We start from the raw sequence: 24,501 nt of genomic DNA on the forward strand, positions 1-24,501 counted from the left end.
TTTTTCTGCAAACGCTTTTCATAATTTGTAAATAAAAACTTTAAATCAATGCGTCATATATTCAAGATCAATACTGAACGAATCAAAATTTTGTAGAACAGGATTCTTACAGCAGCTTCTAAACTATGAATTTACTAGATTGTGATGCACTTATTTATTCACATGACAGATATATCTATTAGAAATTTTGATGTTTTATAACAACTATTATGAATATTGAACTATTACTATGCACTTATTTATCTATTATGAATTTAAAAAAAGATTATTTTCATCTTTTTATGCAATTACATATTTTGGATTTATGACCTATAACAGTCATATTTATTATGAACTCTCTTTTAACAAATTAATACCTTAACTATGAACTATTATCATGAACTTATATTATCTATTATGCACTATCATGTGACTGTTTTGATCACTCATGTATATTGACCTTTTAATGTGTTTTGATTATGTATAAATTATTCAAGCACAGTTATCGATCACTATATGTAATGGTAACTATGTAATCAATATGTAACACGGCTATGTAATCAATATGTAATACCTATATACATGCATCAATATGTAATATTTATGTACATGTTTGCAATCAATGTGTAACAAATTTGTAATATCTGTGCGATGTAAATATCAACAATTTAACAATTACCAGTGGCCACAGCGTTTTAACAGGCGGCAGTGGCCATGCATTAGGCACTGGGTCTTGGCGGTCGGGGCGAGACATCTGTGTGACTCCTTCCTACTTCATAAGGCGATCTCTAGAGAATGGAAGACATGGCGCTAAATCGATTAACCACAATGGTAGAGAAATGGCGCCCAGTCACAAATGGTGCCCACTCATTCACTCACTTTACGGTGAATGTGGATGCAAGGCACGATAGACAACGTGGTTGTATCGGTAACATTTTCCCCAAAGCTCGCATTCTTCACACAAAATCATCCTCTAAGTTGTGAAACGTTTAAGGGAGACAGGCTGCGTGACTAGCCGACTTCGATCCGGCAGATCAGCTAAGGTAGGGCGAAACCGGAAGATGTCTTATCATATGCCCTCACATATCCAAACAGCAGCACAAGAGAGATAAGTAAAAACTGTGGCTTCTCAAAAGGTCGCTTTTGGAAAATTATAAATTAATTAGGCGCTCTCCATACCGGCCAACACCTAATCAGGCTATTCCTAGGCACCACTTTTATGACTATAGCTGCAGCCGTTCGGCAGTTAAAGGAGTAGTAGTGGACTTTAATGAGCACTATATATACTTATAATTTATGTTTAAATGTCACGTTAGTATCATCAAGCTGTTCTCCCAATCACGAAATGTATTTGAATCATCAGTCCTTGTTTGTCAATGTAAGCAAATAATATTTAAGATGAACTCCTGATGAGGCGTCTCCTGGCCTCAAAGGATATACCAGTTGTACAGATAGCAGTAAGGACGGGGCAATACTTGTTTACCAAAGTTAGCCACCAGGTGTCCCCGTTCTCTAGCACCTGTTACCCGTGGTAAAGGTTTTCTATAAATATATATTTTAAGTTTTATTATTTTCAATAGATATATTTTTAAGTTAGTTATTTCAATAAGCAAAGAACGAAGTAGAATAACACACCTTTGCAAATTTTTATTGACAATGCTTACTTTGAAAACAAGAACATTATCATAAGAGATAAGTGTCAATTTAATTGTTAATCATAAGAGATAAGTGTGTAGAATTTACTTCTGATCAATAAGCAAGTGTTGTCTTATAAAAAGTATAATCCGTCCCCATCCCAAGTATTTTTTCCCATTTAAGGAAGAAAATGCTGTCTGAAAAATTCTTATAAAATGCTTCTTTTTGTCACCCTTTATACACAGAATAATATCCATGAATCGCAAAAAGGATCAAACAAACGTTTTTGCCGATTCACAAAGTCGCAATATGTTGGCGAATTTTATTGGCGGTACGCATAATCAAAAAGTACTCATTATTTATACCTGCATGTATCTAAAAAATAACGTAGTTTGTTTACTACATTAGTAATATGCGAAAAAAATTTGTAAAATCACTAGAGGCTAATTGATTGTTTTTAAGTATAATATCAGATATGTGTATTCTCTTTCTTATAAAGATACACAACAAACAAGCTTTTACCTACCAAAAACTATTCTTCTAATGAAAAACAGTGATCAGATATCGAGAAATAATGTCTAATAAAAGGGAATGAATATCAGGCTAAAAATCTTATTTTTTATTGCCATTCACTTAATTGGAGTTCTACTTTTCGAAGAGTTCCTCAGCCTCTCTAACACTCGGCCGTAATTGAATTGTATAAAAGTGTTTTCTTTTATTTAAGCTTTCATTTAGCTAAGTGAGTTGCGTACGATTTTTTCTTCTTTTTCTCTTCACACAGCTTAGGAAATTAAACATTTTTCATGGGAAAGAAGCAAAAGTAATTTCAGTGTTTCAGGCTCGAGTAAAACGAAATTACTTCATCCCTTACAACAGTGCTGTACCCTTTTTTTATTATTTTTTACTCTGAAAAATATTTTTAAATGAAAAATAAAGTTTTTTTTCCACCTGCAAAGCAGTCATAATGTTGAAAACACCTTTCCTTTCCTTTGCTTTCATAAGACAAAGAAAATTTACGCTTAATTTAGATTTTGTTTTCCTTTTGCTAGGTGACTGTGCAGATGGTTTTTCAAATTTCCTAAGAATATAGTTCCATCTTTCGGAAGTAAAAATTAATCTAATTTTAGTTTTAAAACTAGTAAAACAAAGAAACACAATTTCACTTACCTTGATTTGTTACGGAAACTGCTGTCAATAACTTAATATTCTTCCATCTTGCTAATATGTTTACAAATAAACGAAAGATGAATTTATAATTTCTTCAGCAATGGGCTAAAAGAGAGAAACAGAATTAGAAATATCATGCATGTTCAGTTCATTAACGGGCTTTTCCTGTCAAGAAAAAAATATTGTTAGTGTAAAGCATCCCGGATAAGAATGAGAGAACTTTATTGACTATGTATGAACCAACACAAATAAATAAGTAAAATTTTCAAGTTGACATGCTAATAGCACTTTTTTTTTTCAAAAATCAGCAGCTGTAGCATTTATAAAATGGCTCCTTATTTTATAGGGTCCTAATATGTGTAATACTAACTTGTCATTCAGATCCTGTTAGACTACAAGCAAGTTATCTCTCCGTCTGTGTAATGTGACTTTAACAGAAGACGCCACTTATGTGTACAATCAAAAATCCTCCACTTGCAAGTACTAAAATAGCAGGAAATTGACTTAGCGGTTTAAGATAGCTTCTTAGCCTCGGACTACACAAATTAACCTAACTAAGCTTGCTCAAATTATAATGGTGCAATTTAACTTTAGCTAGCCATTAATTAAATCCAGAATATTCACAGGTAGATCTGGGCAGGGAAAAATAAAACTGCAAATACCGCTTCCAAAAAGCTCTAAAACATTAAAAACCTTAGCCTTTAATTTTCTTTAATTTCGTTTACATCTTGGTGAGGGATTATGCAATGGAGAAGTTATGGTAAGGTTCAAATCATAAAACTGGTTTAACAAATATAAACGATCTTGTACTCAGCCAATACCAAAATTTAAACTATTCCAAAATACCAAAATTTAAACTATTTAAACAAAGTTCTTAATGACCTTTGATGGGAATTTTAATTCTTTTGCTGCAGGCGGTACTCTGTATTTATTAGTCACTAGCCTTGTCTTCCCTTCTCCATCTCTCGAACGGAACTTGCAATGTATTGCTACCGTATGCTGCCTAGAAGGAATCGGCAGATCAGCGAAGTTCCACCTGATCTCTTTCTGTAATACGAATAAACCTTTCAACTTCTGTTTTTCTTATCACTTCCAGTTCAATAGAGAATTTTTGCCATTCCCATTTTTTACTAGTGATTCATCCCAATTCAGCTTTTGTAACCACAACCGCTGGAGGAATATTTTGGACTGGCTGATGATTGTTCCTAGTAATCCAATCGGGTCGAACAGTCTTGCAGTTGTGGACAAGATTTGCCTTGGGTGATAACTATGTATCTGTCGAGTTTCACTCTAAAACTGAGACAGTCTTTCCTAGATTTCCAGGAAATTCCTAGTGTTCTAGATTCTTCTTCATTGGGAAAGTAATAGGTGTGGTTATCTCCTGCAACCTCAGCATAATTCCCACATGTGCAGTGTCATTCCTGCATACTTTTGTATTGCAGTTTTCTGAGATTAAAACTCTTTTGTGGTACTCAAAGATACAGCTCCACCAAGGATATCCTCCATATAAAAATTCTTAAGTAAGAGTGCACAGCTAATGGTTCTGTACATCATTTTATATCTGCAGTAAATGCGAATGAATTCTTTCGAAATCTAAGCATGATTGAAAAGAGATTATTTTGAAAGACTTCACCATTAGGTTGTAGGGAACTTAATGAATTTCTATTTGGTGTTAACCTTGGTGTATTAAGAACTGTTCTCAATTTAATTGTTGTGTTTTTGTGGGCGATGTATCCCACGATGTGTCATGAATTATATACTGCACTAGGCTTACTTTTCTCCTTAACCTCTCTCATATGTCCAAGCTCATCATAACCCTTTAAAAAATCCGGATATAAATTTAAATACTTAGTATCGGTCACCATTTGTTTCCATAGTGAATTTAACCTTTCAAGGGCAAAATCTTTTGCATTTCGGAAGCAAATACGGTTCTCTTTTAGGGCATTGTTACAATGCATCTTCCTTTATCATTCCACTTATGAGTCTGCATATAATGTATTTCACATGTTGGTGTTTCTTTATTTTTTGGAATAGTGGTTTCAACATTCTCTATTTCCCAGAACCTCGTAAGCGTTTGATCTAGATCATTGTCCTCTTGAAAGATGCCACAGTGAAATCGTATCTTTTACCTATGACGTCCCACCCGAAATCGCAACTCCAAACACAGTGTTTTAAAGAATATGATTTAAATCTTTTACCTGGAATTGCCCTGATCGTAACATTCATAATATACTTCTTCACTCAGCATGTTAACTCATTCTGGTAAGCAAAATTTATAATCCGCTAACTTGACATTGATAAATTTCTGAATACAAATGTCAGTTTTCCTAGGGAATTAATCAGTAGTTAGTCTCGGCACAACTCAACAGTCCAAATTTCTTGCATAGGTTTTTACCTAATTGCTTATTTATGCATTTACTCGGCATTTCGTTATTGAAGATGCATCGTTTGAACCTGATACGATTGCTTTCGTTTTTTTTTTCCATTTCTTAACTATAATAAATCCATACACCTCCCTGACAGGAAGAAAAAAAGCATTCTGGGCCTCCGTCAAGCATACATTGCATACATTGCAATTTAACTTTATTTCCTGCCTGATTCAATAAATAACTAATTGACGTACTCAGTAAAATTGAATTTCCTTTTTGCAAATTATGGCTCATGAAAGTTAAGATATTTGGAACTAATTCTTCCGATGATAATCGCTACACAACATACAAATCTGCGTTTATGCGTTTTAATTTTCATTTGACTGTGGCACTTTCACCTCAAATGATGCCTAGTTTTTTTTCTTTTTTCTTTTGATTTAAAACATAGTTGTTCACGCAGTAGAACGAATTTCACTTTGGGTTTGGTTTATCGAGAATACGGCAAAGTACACTAGGGCTATCTTCCTAATGGTAGAGATGCCTTCGTGGAGGACTTTCTAAGGAAATTGGCTCGTATACACTTTACACATGGGGAAAAACCACGAAAATGGAATTATGTATAAAGCGTTTTATCTAAGCTGCAATTCGATACAATCTTGACAATTTGCAATATTTTTCTATATCGAGAATTTGTTCTGATGTTGGTGTGACATTACATGCAAACTGCACTGCAGTTTTCTTTTCAAATTTCAAGTCTTCTGAATTAGCTTCACTCAAATTGCTTCGAGGCCATAAACAATCTGTTAACATCAACCATGGAGGACTTTGCCACCCCTTAACGTCTTTCATTAAATTTGAAACACTTTTTCCTTTCGTAAGTATATCGGCTGGGTTGATCGATCCCTTACAGATTCCAGTTTTGAGGATCAGTATAGTTCTTTGTTTCAGCTACCCTATTGGATATAAATGGTTTTCAATTCTTCACCGTCCCTTTTATCTATTGAAGTGTAATGGAAGAGTGTGACCAAAGTAATATATTGCTCACTTTGAATACATCCTTTAAGTAATCGGCAACTCTGGCTGCAATCACTGCACTCATTAATTCTAATCTCGGTAGTATCAGTCTCTTTATAGGAGAAACTCTAGTTTTAGCCATCACAAGACTAGTGCTAATGTTCTCTCCTTCTTGAAATCTGAGATTCGCTACTGCAAGGTACGTTCTAGGGCTGGCATCGCAAAATATGTGTAACTGCAATGTATCTTCAATTCTCTCCACATTAGCCGGAAAGTATTTTCCTTGCAACTGAAAATTCCTTCAGGAGTTCTACTTCAAAGCACCAGTTCTTCCAGGTTTCCTTTCATTCTTGAGGTAATTCTTCATCCCAATGAATTCCTCGTTCCCACAATTCTTGGAAAATTAGTTTCAGTTTGAGAGTAAAGGGAGAAAGAAAACCAACTGGGTCAAATATTCTTCCCGCAACTTTTATTATTGTATGTTTAGCATCATCAGAATTCAAAACAAAGTTAAATAGGTTTTTGAGGTCAAATTTAAAAACATCCTTTTGAGTATCCCATAACATTCCCAATACCTTTGATGAAATATCTGTATCGTCTGGTGTACGAGTTTCAAAGCCATAATCAGGCCATAGGTTTTAAAGCGCTACAGAATTACTTCTCCATTTTCGAAGTTTCATTACTGCTCCTTTGATTATGTAATCTGCTTCTTTAGATCTTCTGAAAGCTTTTTCTTCATTCGAAGCTCCTGATAACAAATCGTCGACTTACATCGATTCATTTAACATCAAACAAGTATCTGGATACATATTGGAATATTGCTTCAAGTGGAATTTAATTACAACAGCTAAAAGAAACGGACTGGAAGTAATACCAAACAGGACTCTAGTCATTCGTATACTTTCTGGTTCAATATCAGATACATTATCCAGCAAGTCATCTATCCACAGAAATCGTACAACATCACGATATGTCTCTACTAAACTAATTTGCAGAAATGCCTTCTCAATATCAGCAATAAATGCGATTCGGTTAATTCGAAATTTAAGTAAACCTTTTAAGAGATCTAGGTTTTAAGTTTGGTACAGAATTTAACAATTCGTTTAGCGAAGGAGCATGAGGAGGATGCGAAGAAGCATAAAAAGCAATCCTTAATTTCGTTGTATTCTTATCCTTTCGAATTACAGGGTGATGTGGTAAATAATATATTGGATTCTGACCTGTATCATTTTGTTCAGTTCCTGATTCTACGATTCCCAAATTACAGTATTCTTCTATCACGGATTTATAGCCAGCATACAAGAATGGATCCTTATAAAATCTTCGAACCAACGAAACAATAATAATAATTAATCAGTATTAATCATTAATAATTTAATATTTTCTTAGCATTATCGTAATTATTTTCAAATTATCACAGTTATGTTTCCATAGCAGTTGTACTTCACAGCGGCCTTTTTTAAAGTCAAACTTGATTAGAAACTTCGAAGAACTTCTTCATCAGAAGTGGACCCTTTTAAGTCATTATGGATACCTAGGGATTCTAATTCCCAAACCCCTTTTAACTGAAACGACGTTAACTGATCCTTATCCAAATCCTTCATAAAAACAGCGTTTAAAAAACTCCAACGGATGATGGTTTTATGTTTGAATGTGTAACTGGACTTTGAATTGACCATCTCATCAATGTATCTATTAACATCAGCTATGAACTTAAACGTTTTGTTTTACAAGAAACTATTTCCCAAAAATAGTCTGATCCAATTAAAATGTCAAATTTTTATGGTTACTTTCACCATCTTCATAATCAGATAATTTAATAAAGATTGGATCTGGTCATTCAGTTCTTGGGTAGGAATTTCTATTAAAGCATTACAAATTTCTGGGGATACTAATACTTCAATAGTCAAACTTTACTTTCGTTTTCGATATTACATAACTGGAATTTAACCCTACATTTTGTAGTGTTCACTGCAACATTATTACCAAAAGTGTGTAAATTTATTTTTTCTTTACCTACGACTGGTAAATTTAATTTTTTCGATAAATTTTCATGAATAAATGTTCGTTGACTTCCTGAATCTAGTAAGCAACTTTCGTTTCGTTCGTTAAAGAACTTTCATTTTGATTCTTGTGCCACAAATAATGGCTCGAAATGTTTGTAGAAAAACAATTTGTTTACCATTTGTAATTACTTTCTTTTCTGGCATTACTGACGTCAATACTGTTTCAGAGTTATTAAAAATTTACCTGTTCACATAAGGAATCATTTACAACTGGATAAGCCTTTTCAAGTAACCCCTTTCTGTGTTGTTGCCTTTTATGGCATACATTGCATTCAACTTTAAATCTGCATAATTTTTTTTAGTATGGAACTTTTTATAACACAAGAAACATCTACATTTCCATTTCTTTTCAGAATATCTTTCTTTTGTGTTATGATAAATATTATTACTTCGAATATTGAATTCATAGAAGAATTGTTTTCAGTGTTAACAGAGAAAGAACGCGATATGTTAGAATTAAATAAAGAAATAGAAGATGATATATCAGACGCGAATCAGTTAGAAAAGGATATAACGTCTATTGAAAATTATAAAGAAAAAACTTGCATGTCTAATAATCGAGAAATTCGATGGCAAAATACCAAAATAACCAAATTTCTGGTCGCAATTTAAAACTACTATTCGTGATAACAAATCGCTAAATTATATAGAAAAGTTTAATTATTTAAAAACATATTTAACAGGTGGTGCCGAAACTTCCATAGGAGGTCTATCATTGACTTCAGAAAATTATAATAAGGCAATCGAGATATTAAAATCGCGCTTTGGTAGAAAAGACTTACAGACAGACATCCGTATGTCTAGATTACTCAATCTGACGCCATGTAAATACTCGAAAGACATAACGTATATTAAGAATTTATGACAATGTTAACATCGAAATACAAGCGTTAGCGAGCCTTGGCCGTTGAGCCAAACTGTTATGGAGCCCTGCTTATCCCTCTCTTAATTAGAGCATTCCCAACTGATATAGTTTTACAATTTAACCGAATACATGATGCCGAAGAAAAGTAAATAACTGATTTATTAATTTAAAAAAAAAAAGAAATCAAATCTAGAGAACGTACATTTCTTTTAACTAAATCGATGAACTGCGATAATATTTACTCAAAAAATAGATATAATCATTCTATGATTGTAATCACATTTTCTTTTAATATTGCACACTGGGGCTTGCATTTACCAAATTTTTGCATGATAATTTATATGTTCTACTATTTTTTTTCCCACCGGCTCGAAGGTCTTTGCAGCTTTTCTGGACGGCATTTTCTTCACCAAATCTGTACGCTTTAATCTGTTACTAATATTAATCCTAACTTCACTTATTAAGTCCATAATTAATTCGTAAAAAAACTTTTTATGTAACACTATTGGTTATACTTTGGATTGTACTCGAAGTAGCATATTTTCGATTGAGGGTAGGGTCTATGACTCAGGCACCCCGGTGCTACACCATCACTCGTTGCGTACAAAATACAGATAAATATGTTCGCGCAAACAAACAAAAGAAAAGTTCGTATCATATGAAAATAAAAATAAAAATATAAAAAAACTGTCAACAGCTACAGCTTTAAACACACTTGCTGAAAATTCATGCGTTTTTTGTGATAAAGTAACAGATCATTCAGACGATTGTAATAAATTTAACATAGCGCAAAAGAAGGATATTCTGAAAAGAAATGGTAGATGTTTCTTGTCTTATAAAACGTTCCATACTAAAAACCTATGCAGAGTTAAGGTTGAATGTAATGTATGCCATAAAAGGCAACAACACAGAATGGAGTTATATGAAAAGGCTTATCCAGTTGTAAATGATTCTTTTTGTGAACAGGTTAATTCTATTAATAACTCTAGTATTGATGGTAAACAGTATTGACTTCAGTAATGCCAGAAAAATGTCTCTGGTTCGTTCCCGAGTTTCGGCACCAGAAAATTGTAATAACATTTATTTCTGTTTCAAATTTATTAATAATTCTCGTGGTTGCTGTTCTTAGTACCGTGCTCTTCTTTATACTTTTTCTCAAGTGTGATACTCATTATCACATACAAAATGTTCACTTACTTCTTCTTCTTTCAACGTAATCCCTGGTTTCGGCACCAGAAATGTGTAGTAACTAATTCCATTACAATTCAGAGAGCATTAAATCCAGAGGTAAATGACAATTCCGCTTCGTATTAATACATAAAATTTTATTTACATTATAATGCAACGGTTACAAGCATTATTATTAGGCATACGCCTTCATCATTATTAGGCTTAACACCTTTGTTCTTCCATAACGCTCGGGGCACGAGCTATCAATTTATAACATCTCTCCAATTTAATTTGTTTTAACTGTAGTACTTTAGCTTCTTCAGATTTACAATGCTTTACTATAGAACTGACCAAATCTATGACCGAATCTGGATCGAATTTAAAAGCTTCACTACTTTTAATCGCTTTATTCAAATCAGCTACAGTTAGCATTTCACTTAATTCTACATTTAATTCTAAAACAAGTCTTTAAATCTTTTTTTAAGTTCACACTTAATCAACATAATTATGTTCTTAGTAGAATACCATTAGCTAACAATGAATTAGAAATTGTTCTCTTGCTCTTAACTCTCACACAGTGTATAAATAAGATGTTCTCAATTTAATTTTAATTCTTACACAGTATCTGAATAATACAATGTCACTTTATTTTGAATATTTTCAAAATGACGATAATGACGACTTACTCGTTACTTATAGGTGACTCTTAACTAATCCATAGGTGTCCCCACCTCCTGACGGATCAACATGATGTGCATAACTTACACATAATGGACTGTAACTTTATTCAACTTTTAAAATTTTATTTATATAAACTTTACACCGCTCATGACCACTCGCAACCATGAATTCTCTCAATATTCTTAAAAATATACAATTTCACTTGACAGTCAATCATATACATTGAAAATCATAGCCAATTATGTGCAAGTATCATGATGCGTGACAATTATGTGCGTGCATGATGCGTGCGACGGGTATCGTAATGATATAATTTGACGAATATTTTACATCATTTATTTCTGTTGTGAAATGGATAGTAATTTAGACTTCATTTACACGAGTATGGCATCAGTCCACATTACCTTCAATAATAAAGATTCTTTGTTGTTTACTAGAAACAAATGTTGGTACTAATAAAGAAATACTAATAATAATTGTTGGTTTACTAAAAACATATGCTACCCTGATCGATACAGTGGTTACTACTTCTAGCTGCCATATTGTTGAACCCGGGCTGAAATCCCGCAGAGGGCCTGGATTTTTTTATGTGCATAGCGTCTTAGCAGCATAGAGGTGCCTAAAATACTCTGCTATCCGAAAACCCTCTCTAATGTTTTGGTGGTAAGAGAAAAGACAGAAACCCTTGAATACGTTTCCTGGAGGATTATTCTTCAAAACTGAGACGGAACTGAGCAAAATCGTATTGTCATCTATAAAGTGCCCAAGGTCCATGCCAGCGACAGGCGCAAACCTGCCCTCCTCGCCACGATAAATTCGTAAACGAGTTCTGGTGTTACTCTTATACAAATGAAATAAGTCCCAACAATAATGAATAACAGATCGTATAATATTCAAATTAATAGCTGAGTTTCGTATAGATAGGAAAAAAATCAGTATTCCGGTTATTATTATTTTCTGCTTATAATTATTACTTAATTATGCCAAGCTTCGTGATTTTGCGCCATCGATCTAAGAGACGGAAACCTATTGTGTGTGGTAAATGTGCGCTTTACTCATATCAGATTGGATCGATAAAACGAAACAAATTGTTAGGCAACCTTTATTCTCAAAAAAAAAAAAAAAAAAAAAAATTCAAGTTTTATTTCTTTCCCAGCAATTGTGAGCGAATCTGAAAAATAACTAACATTATCCAATTTTAGTCTTATTATTGTAAATAATATTTAGAGTATTCTGAAAGAAGGTAAAGTATCAGTCATAAACCTTTTTAAATGTAAATGAGCTGATTGAAAGTTATTTTGATTATTATTATTCAGTAAAAAGATTCGATCTGATGTTTACTTCAACTATTTAGGGAGAATTAATTTTTTTATAATGGTTCGACAATGAAATTGAAACACTTGGCGAATATAGCACATACTACGCGTTGTGCAGTAACTCACATGAAGCATCCTCGAAGAATTATCCCAAATACATCGAAGAGAGTAATATTCTCGAATATAGTGCTGACCATCATGTTCCCGTAGTAGAAGCAACGCAGGCTGTAGCAAACAAAAATTCTTATGGGAAGATGGCAGGTGTCAACTCCTGCAAAGGAAGATTTCCTTAAAGTCATGACTCCAATAATAGCTGCGCTGCAAGGATCTTTTGAAAGTGGGTTTAAACAGCAGGCTGACTACTTCGAAAAAGTCTTAGCAGGATTGGATCAAAAGTATGAAAGTTGAACAAGCTCGATACAAAGTTGAGCGAGATATCAGAACGCACTAGAGATAAGCATATTGGGAAAAGAGCTCTTGAGTCCGACAGTGACCTGGACTTGGATGAGCATATTACGGAAATAGAAGTAGTAAGAAGCAAGGGCAAGAAGCCTCATTCTAAATAAGAACCTATAACAAGGGAAGCCTGCATTCAAAGCAAGTATGACATGAGCAAACCAAAAAAGTCTGGCCAAGGTTAGAAACCGGGATTTTATTCATAAACTGAGGGGTTTTTTTCTCCTGCTTTCTCTCTTTGCTTCTTTTTCTCATCTAGTTCGATGGGACCTACGTTTTGTTCATGGAATGCAAGAAACATCTCTAACAAAATAAACTTTATCATTAGCAGGAAAGAATTCGTCTGCGATGTTTTAATTATTCAGAAGACCTGGCTTTCTAGTTTAAACGATTTTTGCTTACCCGATAAAGTTATTTTTCGCAAAGATAGATTAAGCTCCTACCAAGGCGGGGGTCTAATGATTTCCATCAAGAAATAATGGGCAAGCTTATTTGTACAAGATAGCAGTTATGATTTAGCGGGAGGAGAAATTATGAAAGTAGGTCTCCGAGCAAATAGTTTCGATATTTCAGTGATCAACGTCTACCTTCCCAATGGCCAGTTCAGCGTGAAAGAGTGGGATAAAGTTCTGGCTACATTGCCCGGCAAGTTTATTATCTTAGGAGACTTCAACTGTGACAACCCGGCTTGGGGGTCAAGCAGGCTGTCAGCAGGGGGTAGAGTGCTTTTGGAGTGGTGTAACAACAACCTTTGCATTTTAAACACAGGGAAACCCACTAATGTAAGTCCTGGAGAAATTGAATCCTGCATTGACATCGCTTTGTGCTCAGCCGAGCTTTATGGTCAATTGAAATGGGAAGTTCCTCCTGATCCCTTTAGCAGTGACCACTACCCTATAAAAATTAAATTCGCAAATGATAACAACGCCTCTGCTGCTGGAAACCAGAGAATTATCGTTCAGTGTGACTGGAAGAAGTTCGCTACTGAAAGCAGTAACAGAATCAGGGCTTTTCACCCAGAAGAAAGAAACCTGGAAAATCTCAACCGCATCTTGAGCGCCACGAAAAAGGATAACCTCAAAAAAATTGCGATTCAACGCAAAAACACACAGGTGGGACACAGAATGTAACTTCATTCTTGGCCAGAAAAGGAAATGTCTTAGACTCGCTAAAGATCATCTTTCAAAAGGTTACTGGATCTCTTACAAGAAATGGAATGCTTACCTTAGAGGGTCATTAAAATTAAGAGAAGGCTGTATTGGGAAAAAATTTGTAGTCATACCAGAAAGGATGGCAATTTATTTAGGATATTTAAAAATATTCAAAATAAAAAAAGTCAGGTCCAGTTCTCAAACAATATCTTAAAGTACCAGAATGGCCACACCTGGTCAGCTGAAGAGCAAAGTGTAGTATTTGCTAAGTACTATTCATGTTTCTCTATTCAAAAGTTCATTCCCTTGGATTTTAGTGACGAAGAGAGTAGCCGTATTAATAATCCCTTCTCAGGTTCTGAACTCGGTAAAGCTATCAAGAGCCTCAAAAACTCTGCTCCGGGACAAGATGACCTTACAAGATATGCTTTCACAGTTCTAGCTGATGATTGCAAGCAAGCGCTCTTTGAGGCCTGCAACAAGTCAATGGAATTCGGGTCTGATCCCTAAGAATTGGAAAGAAGCTATTGTTATTCCTTTTCTGAAACCTGGGAGCGACAGTGCGCTGGTTTCCAGTTACAGACCAATTTCTTTAACGCAAATTCTTGTCAAAGTAATGGAAATGATGATTCTCAATGGAATACTTCCGAAGATCCAGCAAAGTAAAAGACTCTCAAATATGCATTACGGCTTTATTTCGAATAGAAGTTGCCTGGTCCTGCTTACTAAATTGTTCAGTAGTATCCTGCACCACAGGAAGCAAAGGAAAGTTGCTCAGCTGGTGGCACTTGATCTCAAAGCTGCATTTGATTCAGTTTGCATGATGGCCTGCTCTATAAAATCATGCAATTCGGTGTTAAAGGAAATAGTATCCTGTGGATTGCCAATTTCTTAAACCAGAAAACTATTAAAGGGGAGAGGGGTCCTTTCAAGAAGCTATGAACTTACCAGCGGTATCCCTCAGGGCTGCATTTTGTCTCCTATTTTCTTCACAATTTTCATGCACGATATCTATGAAATTATCCCGACTGATGTCGACTGTTACGTGTATGCGGATGACATATTCCTCTACAGTGCAGATGTCTCGTCCCCCAAGGTAGTCAGTAATTTGCAGCGTGCGCTGTTCAAAGTGCATAGATGGGATAAAGAATGAAACTTATGCATTTCCCCAGAGAAAAGTAAATCGATTATTTTCGGCGGGGCAAGGAGTGGTGAAGAGAATCTATTGAAGCTTGATGGTGTTAGCATCCCTATGGAAGATCACATTAAAATTCTGGGCATGTGGTTTGATAGTAAATTGAGCTGGAACGTCCATGTTAATAAAATAGTACCGAAACTGGAAAGAATGCTGAATGCTTTTAAATTCATCGCGAGCCCCAGGTGGGGTGCCAAAAAAGTGGATCCCGTTAATATTGCAAATGCTACAATAAGAGGAATAATAGAATATGACAGCTGTCTCCTCATGTCTAACTCTCAACAAAATAAGAAAAAGCTTGAAATAGTTTATAATCACGCCTTAAGACTGGCTATAGGGGCGCCTATCTGCACCCCTCTCCCGTTGTTATATGTTGAAGCAGGGATTTTCGCCTTAGATACGAGAAGAGATGCATCACCGCAATGAAGTTCCTAATAAAGAATATCGCTCTATCAGCAGGCTCTCCCATTGCAGAGAATCTGAAAAATTGTTTGCAAAGATGCAAGTACAATTGGAGTAAAATACATAAGCCCATTAGCCAGTGTGTTAAAGATAAGCTAAGCAATCTCGATCTAGATTTCAGTAAGTGTATTACTTTTAACGATGAACTAGATTTTTCTGAAGAAGTTAAGTGTTGTTTCAAAACTAATGAGTATGAGTTCCAGAATAAAAATCTTTCAGATGTGGAGATACAGAAATTTTTCCGTTCCATTATTAATGATTACGTGAATCAAGGTTCTTAAAATCTACGCTACAGACGCTTCCAAGTCCGATACAGGAGTTGGCATTGCGGCTGTAGATCGTACCGCGGTAATTGTCAGTCAGCGCATAGACAAAAGCTCCATCTTTTCAGCTGAGGCTTGGGCCATTTGTAAGCTCCTTGAGATACTGAATCCTAACGATAAGATTGCTATCCTTACAGATAGCAAATCTGTAGTCAGCGCGTTGAGCTCTGTTCATAGGAGATCCAACTCTCTCTTCTTAAGCTCTTCGAGCGGATTAAGTCTTTCCATCACCTCACAGTCATATGGGTTCCTGGGTCATATGGGTACCTCACAGCCATATGGGTTCATATGGGTTCAATGAAAGAGCGGATAAAGTTGCGAAAAGAAGAAATATGAATAACTCGGGGGATCTTTTAGCAGAGGATGCGTGTAGATTCATCGAGAATACTATTAAGGAAGAGCAAGTCGACAGCTGGCGGACTTCTTACACCGGCCGCAGATTCAACTACTGTAATGTTCACTGTGAGTGGAGTAAAGGTTTAAACATCGATAGGAAAATGGAAGTTGTAATCAGTAAAATAAAACTGCAAATGTTGAACACGACTCAACTGTTGTACAGATATCGTAGAGCGAATTCGCCTTTTTGTGACTCATGTTATACGATTGACAGTACAGAACATGCAGTTAATCACTGTAGAAAGTACGATAGCGCCAGAAACATTATGCTCAAGAAGATGAAAATCAGCAATATTGACCTCTTAGCTGATCTTTTAAATCATTGTAATAAGAAACCTTGGAGATATTATTTCCTAGGCAAATTCGTCATCAAATACATCTTAAAGAATTAAGCACTTTTAGTGTAAGGCTTTGGTTTTCGGACCGACGTTCCCCCCCCCCGAATTGGAGGGAATGCGGTCTTGTGGTTTAACTTGTAAATAACTTTATTTTTGAGTTGGAGCATAAGGCGCCAAAGGGAAGCCAAGCTTCAAGAAGAAGAAGATATAGCACTTCAAATTTCAAGCTAGGCTATGCAGTTCCACTCGGTAATCAAAATGATTTGCATTTTATGAACAATAGCACAGTGTGAGGCTTAAATTTTCAAGGGCATTAGAGATACTGACTTCAAACACTTAGAGTTATAGGATATAAATGTATAATATATAGGATTTCAAGTGAGGATAATCTGTCGATGCTCGTTTGACTAGTGTATTTCTCTTAAAGACAGCAGGTGCTTTGATGAATGATAACTACAGTATCCAGACTCATGCCTGTATACCAGTAGAAGAAGCTTCATCCAGTCGGAATAACTGCCTAGATAAGAGTTAAGTTTTCTGATAAGTTTTAGACGAATAAAAGCAGATAATGCATTTTGTTTTAGAACACATTTTCTTCCTCTTTCCAGCATGCATTTGTGGTGTAATTGTAGCACACTCGGCTCTTGTTCGAGAGGTCAAGGTTCAAGTCCCACCATGAGTATTGCTCATTTTTCATGTCTCTTGCCTCAAAGAAAGCTACTGATTGTACAATTTAAGAAAAAATAAAATTTTTTGTTCAGTTTTAATACAACAAACAATGAATACATTATTATGTGTTTAATTTTGCAGCCTATATTGTTAAAAAAAATTATATGATTGCTTTATTTTAGTTAAAAAAAGGGGGATTTTTTGTTTGCCCAAATAAAAAAATAATTTCATTGTCAATTCTGTCAGAAAAAGTATTTTTCATATTCTGCATTATGGACATATTTTTAATTTCACAATATCACTGTACAATGTTCCCGTTTATACTGTTTTATTAAAAATTATTGTACAGTGATCCCTCACGAAGCGAAGATCTTCCTTAGACGACCACTTCTGAAATTGGTTAGTTTTCTTCAGGCTCATAAACCAATACTGGCACTGAATATCACCTACAAAATGACCATTTCCATAAAAGACCAAAATTCTCTGTCATTGTATTCTGTGTTACAGTAGATACATACTTGCGCAAAAGAAAAATAGTTCAAATACCTGATTTTGTGAACTGCGGTCCCAGAATGTCTGATCTAGATAGACGGCCATCCCAGTTAGTGTGTGTTTATAGTTCTAATGTAACGTAAATGTTAAGGATAGCAACCGGCTTTTTAACTACTTTATCATTAAGTAACTTAATTAATATTATATATAACGTTATACTGAGATAGTTGCGTGAGTACGAATTCGGAATAGATTGAATGCACAAAGAACCGATGATAGCTTGATAAAATTTATTTCACCAAAAGAAACACTTCACGGTTCTGGCGCTTTCCATAAAAATACTCGTACAGCCATTAACAGTATCATAGAATACAGTCAGTAGTTACACTTAACACTATTAAGAACGTTAAACACTATGCAATGCAAAGTGAATCTAACAGGGAGGTATTTCAATGCTCCGAACTTACGCTGAACTAAACAACTGAGGAAAAACTAAGAGCTGTCCTTTCCTTTTCCCACTATTGCCGTGTGTAGCTTGCAGATAGCAAGCTGTATACCGGCTGTCATGAATTAATAAGTACACTGCAGGTATAGCAAATGCATGAGTGTGGCAGGAGAACAGAATGCAAGGGGAAAGGGACTCTCCGATCGTATACAGTTTTTCCCCGGCGGCAGAGCAATCATTAGTACTACCCAATTCTCTAAATTACTGAAAGACATATGAAGGCCGGATAGGGCTACAGTTGCAAATTACATATCAATTACAGTTATTCAATTACAATACCAATTATAGTTATACAAGGACCGGATTCAAATGTCGCCAAATCGTAGCCACGTTTGGCGGCTTTTAGCTATTTCTCACCAAAACAATCGCCAGCTTGGAGATATCTCACCAATTAAGCGAGATTAGCCATTTACTCATGTTAAATAGATTTGCCCCCGTATTCTTATGTTTCCGGGAAATCTTCGTCTCTTTTAAGTATTTTATGTTACTTTATGCAAAAAATACTACTATTTCACATATAATTTCACTAAAGTTATTTACATTTATACAAAACTCGTAACAGTGTGCTAAAACGTCAAATATTTTTTTCTATTATAAGAAAACGATTAACCGAAATCTCCAGTAATACAAAGATAATATAGAATAACCATCTCAGAACACAAATAGTGAATTCAATAAACAATTCATCATCTCTAAAATGATTAGCTATAATTTCCGAGGATTTTGGTCTTCTATGGAAAGAAGTCATCTTAGCTAAGTGTTGCTCGGTGCCGGTGTTTTCTTATGTTCTCAGATATATCGATCAATTCCTGTTTATCTGGATTTATTATGCAAAGAAACATCAACGATCCCGATATCATTTTTATGCCACCAAAAGTGTAGAATTTCTTTTATGAGCTTTATAACTTTTTATTAGTCTTCTTTTACAATTTTTCATTTCTTCAGCAAAGATGATACCGGACATTCTGTCGAAAAGTTATACAAAGTGATTATTTGGGCACAAGTGACATATTGTTTATATCAAAACTAAGAATGATTCATGTAGATCCGAAAATTTGCCGCAAAGAATTGCAGAGAGAAAATTTCAGACTAAAAAACCGTCATTATGCTCTATCATATCTCTCGCTATATATAAATTTTATTTTGCCAGAAGCTACTTTTGGGTTTCCCAGCTTGTTACAATGCACCATTGATGGTAATTTTTTTTTTTTCTGTATTTATGGAACTCGTTAATGTGAAATAAATTTTTCTGGCTCTTTGGAACTTGTATTTACCACAAATTCTATTTGTATTAACGGTCTACTGAAGATATGCATGGCTTTTTTGTTAATTAATTATTCTTCATTGTTAACTATAATGAAAATATGTTTTATAACTGCGTAATTCAGTAAACTTCTCTGCTATATTTTTAACATCAAATTTAAAATATTAGGGAGTCTTTGTAACTTTCTTGTACGAACTAAAGTATTTGTAACTGTGAAAAATTTCGCGTATAGTATTTTTACGAAAATGCCCTTTTTCGTAAAAATACTGTATATCTGTAAGTATGTACAGAACAACAAGGGACTCCTTTTTTTTTTTTTTTTTTTTTTTTTCAAAACGGATTGTAAAATGAATTTAATATGAATTCAAAAGAAAATTTTTCGTGACGTCTGTACATATGTGCATCCATATGTATGTATCTCGCATAACTCAAAAACGAATATCCGTAGAACGTTGAAATTTTGTACATGGGACTGCTCTAAAATGTGGACACCTCTCTTTTTCTTACTATCGACCTACCAAGCGTGTATATATATATATATATATATATATATATATATTATATATATATTGGTCGTCCAGTTTTTTTTTATTTCCTATATGCTGGTAAATTGTGCATTTTTTGCTTTAAAAGGGATTGAATTATGTTGTTCTTATGTTCCTGTTAAGGTTTTTATGCCTTTAGGTAATCTGCGTGCAATAATGGTATAATTCTCAGCAATTTAAAAGTTTAAGCTGCTAAGCTTAACGAAGTCGCCTTTTGTTTACTTTTGAAACTTAAGTGAATTTCGTGCAACAACTTCAGTATCTTTTTGCCCGGTGTGACCAAAAGTTAACTTTCATTTTCGTGCACCGAAAATTTTGTCTTTGTTTGTTTAGATCGATGTTTTTTTCATCTTTATATTCTTTGGTGGTTTAAATACTGGGTTTGCATTTAAGTCTCTCACTATGTGTGTTAATGCTACGACAGCTTGTTCAAACCCTGTTTACATTTCAAAATATGCATTACACTTGTTTAACACCTGGGAAAATGTAATCAAGTAACCGACTGAGTAACCGTTTAGCAACTGAATAATTTTATTTACAACTTTTAGAAAAAAAAGATCGTATCAAATTTTTTAAAACACTCTAAAACTGAAATCCTTTTATTGTTCCTTAAGTGTAACTGCTTCATCGGAGGTTTCCATTATACTCTTTCGCTTCATCAGCTAGTGCAATTAATACATCATGATTATCGCAATAATAACATCTTAGTCTTTAAAGTTGGCAAGTCTAGTCCTTCGATAAGCGCCACTCTTTTTTTTTTTTTTTTTTTTTTTTTTTTTTTTTTTTTAATTTTTAAGTTTCTCTGAACTGCCAGTTTAAATTTCCCGTCTGTTTGCTGACGATGAAATATGGGAAACAGCTTTGTAAAACTCCAAGTAAAGCTAACTGCTTGCACGGAAATTTTGCACCATCATGGAATTATCAAATTTTAATCAACATATTCATATGGTACTGTCTGAGTTTAGTCAAATATTCTTTTCTTTGCGTCAACATGTTTCCCTTTCATATTCTTCCCATTGTAATAACCTTCTCCTCTACAATCGTCTAATTTAAGATCACGTTCTTCAAAAACAATTAAAATACAAGCAAGAAGACCCTGCATCAGTTCTGTCATCAATAACTTTCAAAACAATGAAATGTTCTTGGTCTTCGTATTCGTAGGTCTCACTGATAGTAAGTTCATTAAATTTATAGATATCGCCGATATGTTAATATCGATGATACCTACGAATAAAATAATTGTAGACAGTTGTTCGATGTGACTTAAATCTGTGGTAGAATCCGCTGTATTTGAGTAATACTTCTTGTTGTTACTTATGCTCACTTGTCTGACAGTAGCATCAGGCTAAGCCCACGAAAATCCTCATGGCAAGGAGCGCAAGATACGCCTGTCGTTGGCAACAGCCTTGAGCACCTTACAGGTGACAGTGCGATTTAGCTCAGTTCCGCCCCCAATTTTATGGAGAGCTCCCCGGGGGGGGGACGGGGACTCAAAATATGGAAAGGGTGGTGGAAGGGGAGAGGGGTGGGAGGTGCCGCCATACCGCACCGACACTTTACATTTACAGACATCCATGCCTTCTTCGGGATTCGAACCCGGTCCTTTCGGCACGGCAGTCAGCGATGCTAATCACTAAACCGGTTGGGCGGCTTGAGTAATACTTTCATTACTTAACTCTAGAGAAAATTACGGCTTTTACTTTTAGTGACGTAAGTTCGATTAATTCATTCCAACTAATTTTCCAGAATATTTTTATCGCCCTTAATGAGCATTTTAAGATGTTCCTGCATGACCGCATCAAATTTTGCCAGTAATAGAACAACTTACTTGTTCACTATTTAGTGTAGTATATATAACTCGTTCAACGCTCTCCTAAAAGCCATATTATTTTCAGTCAAATATGTTCATTAACTTAAAATTCTCATTGTTGCAATACCATTTACGTTTAAATTTTAAAAATTATCCTTGCTTGTTAACCACTGATTTACTTTTGAATCTAATATCAGTTTCAGTCCACAGCCCAAAGGATTTTTTGTACGAAGCACTATTTTCATGTGATTTTGAAACTTCGCTCAGGTGCTTTCATTTATTATATCCATAAGATACTAAATTACAAGAAATCGACATGATTAAACCCTGACATGGGATTATTTCGCCACTTAAAGGTTTTTTTATAACAACAGGTTTTTGAACAATGTCGCCTATTTTCCTCTCTAAAAAAGTGATTTAGATGAATTGGTGGGAACCTCATGTTTTTAATATAGTCTTACTATACCGCAATTTTAGCCATATAATTGCATGTGATGCACAAAACTTTATACTATATTAGAGTTATTATGTGTAACATTTCGACTGGAAGAATGATCAGATGTGGACTTGTCACCTTGACTTTTTCTACACACCTTGACTTTTTCTTTTTCTTGGCTCTTTCTATAATGTTACTGTGAAAGACCGAGATTTGGAGAATGTCGACATTCACATAGTCGCTTGGTGCATGTCCAAAATATTTGCCAAATATCCTTATTTCTGATTTACACCGGCAAATGTCGATATTCACCATACACTAATGGTGAATGTTGAATACAGCGGAGATTTGCATTTTGTTTTCCGTATTTGATGCGCCATAAAACTTCAAGGCTGGCGTAACGTTTTCGCCTGTTTTGTTGAGAGGAGTAACCAATCCCTGGTAAGAAGAGTTATTCGTAACTCTATAGAATCGTTTCACTGCGTGACATGTAGCTTTAAATTATTGCTTGACTTCTTAATAATGATAGTAGTGGTGCTTGGGTAAATGTTAAGCATTTAGTTTTAAATTTAGTCAATAAAAAACTTTTTTTTTACTTTTGCATTTGTACCGTATATGTCAAAATATGAAAAGCTTACGTAACAGCACATGTAAATAAACTTTTGAATTTAAACAATACATTTCTAAATGAGAAAAGAAAATAATACAAAAAAAAAACTTAATTATGTGATTGAAATCTTACTTATTGCAACAACGTAAACTTTTATGACATTTGGAATTGCACAAGAGTCCCTTGCTTTTACAACTGCATTTAGTTGGGGAACACTTCTTTTTGCAGTGACAGCGTGTATAGCCTTGCCCTCTACTTCTCGAATTAGTTGCAGATGCTGCTCTCAGCGACATTACTTGAGAAAGAGTCTCATCTACGGAAAGCAACTTTTCTTTACAAATTACGAACTGATTACGGGTATAAAGCTGCTTGAAGGTGTCATTTTTATTTGCTAGTTGATAAAAGCCGGAGTCTTACAGGGACTTGTATTCGTACAGTATCACCAATTTGAGCAGGAGAATTTTTTTTTTTTTTTAGGTTCGTTACATTTTCGTTGTTTCCAGTAAAAGATTCTCTTTCGCGGCCGATCATTTTATAGAAATTAACTCGTGTTGTTCAGTCCAGGCTTGATACGAAGACGTGGTAGGTTGCAGGTCCTCCTCAATATTTTCCTTTGGAATACGGTTTTCGGTATGGCCACTGCTCAGATTTTCTTCAAAAGTATTAATAGTTTCTTCAAGCTGATCTTCGGTTTCAAAAGTATTAGCAATTTCTTAAGAGTTGTTTTTCGGTTTGAATATTTGCTATTTGTCCGCCAGGCAAAAAAGACGATGCTATGTCTCTTCTTGGTTTAATGTCAAACATAGCTCCATAAGGCGTAGTCAATCTCCCGGTGAGGAGAGAGGTGTTTGAAAAATAAAAACAGTTGTCTTCTCGTTTACTCGAAATTAATGCATTTAACTTTTCAAGGAAAAGTTCACAATTCACTGAGGTATCCATTCAACATAAATTAGGGTATTGGATAAAAAAAAATTAAGAAAACGTTGTGCGTACGATCAAACCTAGCATAAGACTGACAGTGCTCCAGAGTTTAACAAATACATGCTACATAACTTCAATCGCAGCAGAGCAAAGGATTTGCCGACAGACAGTCTCCCCTCTGTTGAACTCGACTTGTCTTTTCGACCTCCACCACAGTATGTCTGTGATTGTCGACATACACGGGTGATGGTCCGAATGTACAAGAATATAACCAAATATTCGGTCTTTCACCGACGTATTTGGTATGTGTTGACATTCACCGGTGAATGTCGGCATTCTCCAATTCCGGTCTTTGACAGTTATATATATTATAATTTAAAGCAGAAGATTTAGTACTTGTAAAAGAAATACCGAATTAAATTTTATAATGAGCCCTATCTTAATTTTCTATAAGATACTGATCAGTCCTCATAGATTTCTTACTATGTTGAAAAATTTTTGCTTTGTCAGTTTTTCTTTTATGATTCACAAATCCAGATTTTTTTTAGTCCAAAGGGGCAATTTGTCCTAAAGGACTATTAATTTCGTTTTGGCACATTGCGTTGAAAACTTTAAAAGGTTTCAAATCGTTGCCACCATATATTATCACTCTGTCTTATATTTAAA

Source organism: Stegodyphus dumicola, chromosome 1 (assembly GCF_044657685.1).
Source record: "Stegodyphus dumicola isolate Sdum_Otavi_A_Nest chromosome 1, ASM4465768v1".
Taxonomy (NCBI): Eukaryota; Metazoa; Arthropoda; class Arachnida; order Araneae; family Eresidae; genus Stegodyphus; species Stegodyphus dumicola.